We start from the raw sequence: 7,015 nt of genomic DNA, 5'->3' as shown, positions 1-7,015 counted from the left end.
CAAAGGAATGCGATGCATTGTGCCGGGATCAGAGATGACTTTGGTCTGTTGATCAACCAGCCGAGACGGGCTAGAGTATCCCGGATGATGCTGAGGCTTTCGCGACACTCCGATGCCGAGGGAGCTTTGATTAAAATGTTGTCCAGGTACGGGATGGCTAGGATTCCCCGGGTCCGAAGAATAGCCATGACGGTTGCCATTATCTTGGTGAAGACTCTGGGAGCCGTTGAGAGCCCGAATGGGAGAGCTGTGAATTGAAAGTGTTGATCCTGAACCACGAAACGTAAGAATCTCTGATGAGCTGGGAAGATCGGGATGTGAAGATAGGCGTCCTGGATGTCCACCGAACAAAGGAACTCCCCGGGTTCCATGGATGCAATCACTAAGCGCAGAGACTCCATGCGGAAGTGACGGAGACGGACACGCTTGTTGAGCCGCTTCAGGTCCAGAATGGGGCGGACGGTGCCATTCTTCTTTGGAACAACAAAAAGGTTTGAATAAAAACCCCGAAATCTGTCTTGAGGGGGGACGGGGGTGATGACCCCAGAATCTCGCATGGACTGGATGGCCGCGAAGAAACCTTTGGTGAGGGAGGGATCCTTGGGGGGTTTGGGCTTGACGAAGCGTGAATGTGGGAGAGAAGAAAACTATCTTGTAGCCGTGACAGACGACGTCTCGGACCCAGGCGTCGTCTATCACAGAAAGCCACACGCTTCTGAACAGACGGAGGCGACCGCCGACCCTGGATGAGAATCCGGGAATGGGAGCCCAGTCATGCAGAGGAGAATCTGTTGGATCTGGAGCTGGAGGTCTTGGACTGCTGGCCACGGGAACGCCAGGAACGCCAGTGGGGTGTTGCCTTAAAGGAGGGCTTCCGTCTCTCTTGACGTGCTGGCGACCGCTCTCGACGGGTGCTGCTGTTGGCAGCAAATTGACGAAAGGGACGAAAGGGAAAAGCCCGTCGTTTGGGAGGGGCTCGAGGAACCCTTCGCTGGGGAAGGAAGGTACTCTTACCCTCTGTTGCCTCAGAAATGATCTTGTCCAGCTTTTCTCCGAAGAGTCTGGCCCCGAAAAAGGGGAGACTGGTGAGGGACTTTTTGGATGCTGAGTCCGCGTTCCACGCCATAAGCCACAAGGCTCTGCGGATTGCGGCAATGTTACTGGCTGCCAGAGCTGCAGAAGCAGCGGAGTCGAGGGACGCAGTAACTAGATACTTTCCGGCATGGGCGATCTGATCTGCCAGATCCGCCAGCTCAGGACCGGGAGCTTAAGCCAGGATACCGCGCCGCAGTAGCTTTGCCCAGGCGGAGACAGCCTTGGAGACCCAGGTGGATGCAAAGGCTGGACTGATAGCAGGACCGGAGGCTTCAAAGGCCGACTTGGCAAGGGATTCTATGGTCCTGTCAGAGGGGTCTTTAAGGGAGGCACCATCAGAGAGTGGTAAGGTGGTACTAGATGAAAGTCGGGAGATTGGAGGATCCACTGAAGGAGACGTTGACCACTTCTGAAGAAGTTCCGGTGCAAAGGGGTAAAGGACCTGTGCCCACTTGCGCTTCTGGAAACGCTTGTCGGGATGCTCCCACTGTCTAGAGAAAATGTCCTCAAATTCCCTATGGTTGCCAAAGATCCTTGGCGTTTTTTTGGCCCTTTTGAAAGGAACCGACTGACTGGTAGGGGTCGGATCTACATCCTTTACCTCTAGGGTCTGGTTGACGGCAATAACCAGACTGTCCATCATACTGGTCAGCTTGGAGATATGTTCAGAGTCCAGATCGGAGTCCGAATCAGGGTCCTGGTCCGAATCCGGTGCTGCCGCAGATGAGGTAGGAGAGGGAGAGCGTACCGCTCTGGAGGCCGTGGAGGGGTTAGGAGAGGTGGAGGACGATCCTGAGAAGGACCGCTTCCTAGACCTCTTGTGCGTCCTGCCCTGCCGGGCTAATAGCGCTGCGGGCTCAGACTCGCTCTGGGCCACCGGGGGGGCTCCAGAGGTGGAGGAGGGCAGACGCTCTTTGGCTGAAACCAAGGTTTGAGATACCTTAGTTAGGTTGTCCACAGACTGTGAGAGAGCTGCAGCCCACTCAGGTGTGGGGGCCGAGTCCTCGTTACGGGCGGTGGAGGGCTCCGTAGTAGTCATGCTGGGGGTGGTGCAGGGTTGGCAGATGGGAGAGGACTGCCCTGAGGGAAATCTTTTTAAACAAGAGGTGCAGGCGAAGTGTAGGACTATGGCCTGTGGCTGAGAGCGGGAGTCTCTTGTGCTGGACATGGGACAGAAGGGAGAGAGAGCGGAGAGAGAACAGACCGGAGGATGCCAGGTGGATGGGGTACTGGGGAAGGAGCTGCCCTCCCAGTGGCAGGGCTTAACCAGGTTCTGGCGTCCTGTGTCTGCTGGCGCTGTGTCCCGCTGGTGTGTCAGACTGCAGGCAGAGGGAGCAGAGGTGAGGGCTCCGGGGAGCTGCAGGGGTATGAGGCCGGTGGCTGCACGTGGAACGCTGCCGCCGCACAGAGTAACAGCAGGGCTGCGATGGCGCTGGAGAGGCTGAGAGCACCCGGACCGGGGGAGGAGCCGTAAAAGAGCGCGCAAAACAGGCGCGCTGCAGAGGTAAACCTGCAGGGATTGGCTCAGGGATGGCCGAGAGGGAGAGCACCCGTGATTGGCTGGAAAGGGCGCACAGAGAGGCCTGCTGTGACTGGCTGCTGGAGCGGCGGGCCTGCTGGGGAGCGAGGAATCGCGCGATAGGCTGGCCGGGAGGGGGCGTGGGCCGGATGGGAGCTAGGCCAGGGAAAAGCCGGGGACTAAATTAGAAATGAGGCCGCAGGAGGAAACGGTGGACAGCGCCGAGGACGGGGCCGGGACTGTGGAGGGAGGGCGAGCGCACAGGGGAGCTGACCCGGGGTAGTTAATTTCATGAATCCTTTTTTTTTTTTTTTTATAAACGGAGCCCCCTCATGGCCCGGGGAACGGGAGGGTACCTGTCCCGACGGCTGATAGTCCCTCCTTGATCCTGGAATAGATATAGGGAGACGGGCATCGGTCGTCCTGCCTGTATGATTTTCGTCTCCCCTGCCTGATCAGGCCGGCTGTGGACGGCGAGCATGCAGGGGGAGGGGGGCAAGGACCATCCGCCTGTCCCTCTGTGCGGATGCCCCCCAAACCATCTTGAAAGTGTTAGGGGGGTAGGGTCCTGCCAGACAGACACGGAGGACGACGGAAGTGGCGGACGGACCCCACTTCTGTGCGACCGGTCTCTAGGGGGGAGAGCAGGGTGAGCGATTACCCCCTGTCGCCCGACGAGCTGTGTCTGTAAAAGAAAAAGGGAAATATTAAAAATACAAACCTGGGGGGCTGAGAGCAGCCCCAAGTGTGTCCACCTCCTATGGACACTAAGCTTAAACTGAGGACTGATTGCCAGTTGGTGGGTGTATACTGCATAGGAGGAGTTTACCTTTTTTTGCTTAGTGTCGCCTCCTAGTGGCAGCAGCATACAACCCATGGTCTCTGTGTCCCCCAATGAAGCGATAAAGAAAAGTGCTTTTGGTGTCATGAGCATCTTGCTCTCCTAACAGACGTTCTGTAAACAACCTTTACTAAACCACAACTTATAAAACACAAAGTGAAATTAATGATCTTGTTGGATGTTTGGATCTGTCCAAGAGTAAGGCTGAGCTCTTAGGTTCCCAGCTACAGCAGTGGAATCTGCTAGCGGGATGATGTTAAGGTTTCTTTGTTCTGCAAACGTGAGAAAGATCTTGTCCAATACTACTTCGATGTGAGCGATTTTGTGGCATGCAACAATATCAAGAGTTTAATGGACGCTCTAAAGCAAAGTCATAATACAGAGAAATAGAAGCTCTTCATGAATTCATCCAAAACAAGCCTATAAGCCATCTTGCTGCATAATGGCAATGTGTACCTTCAATTCTAGTTGAATATGCTGCCCACATGAAAAAAATCTATGACAATATGAAACAGAGGTTTAGGTGACTGAACTGCAACAAACATTTGTGGCCCCTCTGTGGTGACAAATGCGGTTGCCCTCTTTCTTGGTCTCCAGGGTGGATACACAAAGTACTGCTGCTTTCTGTAAGAGTACGATATTCATGCAAGAGAATATCAATACAAAAAACTATACTGGACCTTATGTACCCACAAGCTCACGCCCTAACAATGGCAGTCCTTGCACTAATGCAAAAGCCCTAATAAGTCCTCCAAGCCTCCTGACGCATTTCCTCCACCAGGATTCATCAGGGAAGATGCTCAATAGGTACAGGGGTTAAAAGTGAGGTATATAGACCTACTTCCAAACTCCAACAAATAACTCAGGGGTCCAGTATAGTTTCATCACAGGGTTAGAGCTCAACAACTGAAGATGGATGGACGCCTTGTATCATCATCTGTTATGACCCCTATCCCTTGAGACCTGCACTTATGGGTGAGATCAATCCTTTTTATCAATTTGAATCACCACTGTGATCCTGATAAACTAACCAAAATGCCTCTGCCTAATTGGAGTCTTCTATATAAAACATTAATTCATGTATGCCAGTTGTGGTGCTCCTGTGACATTCATTATGTCGGGTATACAATAATTAGCACGGAGTTGTCTGACCAAGGGTACATTCAACTAATCTAACAGGTTACACGGACTAACCATTGTTCATACAGTGTATGTTGGAATATCATTATGTTAAAGTTTTTGTTAATTTTCCTAGTCTGTTATTCCTGTGGGACATTTGTTTTGTCAGCTGTTTGTAACCTCGAAATCATAGGCATGATTTGCCGTTTATCCGGCGATCTGGTTAACCACCCGATGTACTGGGTGATATTTAGCTTCACAAGTTTGGTTTATTAACTGGTGTCCTGTTAGACGATTACTTTGTTAGCATTTTTTTGTCACTATTGCACTTTAAAATTATTACATGTGTTTATTTTAGGATTATTAATAAAAGTTATGTATTAAACTAATCCTCTATAATTGTTGGTATTGTTACAAACAAATTCAAGGAAGTAGTGCAGCACAGCTCTACCTCTGTGGCTGCCTCATTTTGCTGGTATTACACTGCTAAACCTAATATTAGCTAATAGATCGGAACACATCAACTATACGGGTTGGGGATCACTTGGGTAATAGTTATCACAAAATAATAAGTTTTCATGTGTCATTTAATAAGATGTATTAGTAGAAGGGCTTGAAGGATACAATTTCTGGAAGGCAAATTTCCGATGGTTAAGAGATGCTCTTACCATAAAATGGGACAAGGTCTTGAAGAATAAAAGTACACAAAGAAAATGGGACACTTTTCTAAGCACCTTGAATGTGACCTCTGCACAATAATTCCTTATGGGAATAATATAATATTAAGGGCAGTAGATTCTGTGATTGGGCATTGATCCAGGAAAATAAACAGACTGCTGTATATGGCGTCGGGAAAGAATTTTTCCCCCTAATATAGAGCTGTTAATGTCTGCCCCATGGACTTTTTGCATTCCTCTGGATCAACATGTTAAGTTATAGGTTGAACTGGATGGACTTGGGTCTATCTTTAACCATGAAAACTGTGAGCCTTGAGCATGGTCGGTACCAAGAATGATTTTCTCAGGTGGGCCTAAGCTATTCCTGTCCGAAGCAGAGTGTAGTGAGCATTTTGACAGACAGGTGTGTTTCAGAAATAATGCAAAAAGGATGGTTTAAAATAAAAGTATTCCATTTTAGTGCCTAATATGTTACGCCCAGACTGTGCTATTGGAGTCACCTTCCTTAACTTAAATGGGAGCTATGTGCACATGTATGAGGACTGTTTACAAAATATACATTTAAAGCTAGTTTCAGAAGTCCAAAAGGTCTATGTATTGGTTGTGATGTCTGAATCAGTCGTTGGTCCTAAATAACTTCATGGACATATATGAGGCTTTTGAGTTTGGGCCAGGAGACCCTTGGCCAGTGTAGACAACACTGTTCTTACTCAGACAATGACTGTTTCAACTGTAAAAGCCTTCAACACAGCAAAAAAAAGTAAACACAAAATAAGGTACTGCTTAGCACAACCATACACTAAAGGTCAGACACCTCAATTTTGCTTATTTTAACCATCAGTGTGAATTTTTTTTTTTTAACAAATCTAGAAAAGTCGGCTTTTTTTTGTAAAATATTATATCTCTGGTAAAGGTGATGGAATCACAAGCTCAGTTATACTACACATGACAATTATAGTTTAAGGCCAGGCAGTACTTTTGAATACTTTATTTCTGTGTTTTTCAAACTTATTCACTCAGCCGATGCTTGTAGCCCTTGTATGTCGTAGCGGGCATAATATTCCATAGCAGTTTCTTGAATTCTGTTTTTCGGTGCTCCCAGTCTGCAATATTACATTGAATAGCTTTATCGGAGCTTTATTATGAACCTAATTTTCCAGAGATTTAGATAAAAACTCAGCATAAAGCAGGGTATGAATGCAAACCTAGCCTTACCGACTAGTAATGTCCAGTGGTCAATTTATCTGCACATTTGTAAAAATAAATGCACATTGCAAAAATCATTGTTATTTCATGGGAAAAACAAGAACTTACCAAAACAAATATTTCCAGTTTGGCGATGCGAAAGTACCATTAAACTGTTTCCCATAAAAATATACAAATTTTATTAGAAATTATTAAAATATCAAGAACAAGCCTGAAACAAAAACAGACAGATAATATGTAAGTGTACAAAAAACACTGACCATAAATGCAAAGAGGTGAATGGTCAGTTAACAGGGATAATTACATCACAGGGCCTATAAGTATCCTAACATGACCCTATCCTAATGTAACCTTTCAGGACAACAGAGCACGCTCTAAAAAGTAGTGCCCTTGTTCAATGGTGGCTGTCCCTCCCTCGCAGTATATCCCCTACTACTGATAAATATCCTCACAACTTACAGCCATATTGGTTTGTCAGTCTCCGCAAGGAGAAAAGTTTTCCCCCGAGACCCCAGTGGAGTTCTCATACTGCCAGATCAGATCTCATACTTTGCACTT

Source organism: Anomaloglossus baeobatrachus, chromosome 1 (genome assembly GCF_048569485.1).
Source record: "Anomaloglossus baeobatrachus isolate aAnoBae1 chromosome 1, aAnoBae1.hap1, whole genome shotgun sequence".
Lineage (NCBI taxonomy): Eukaryota > Metazoa > Chordata > Amphibia > Anura > Aromobatidae > Anomaloglossus > Anomaloglossus baeobatrachus.
The sequence above is the reverse complement of the archived record's forward strand: the minus strand, read 5'-3'. Positions refer to the sequence as shown.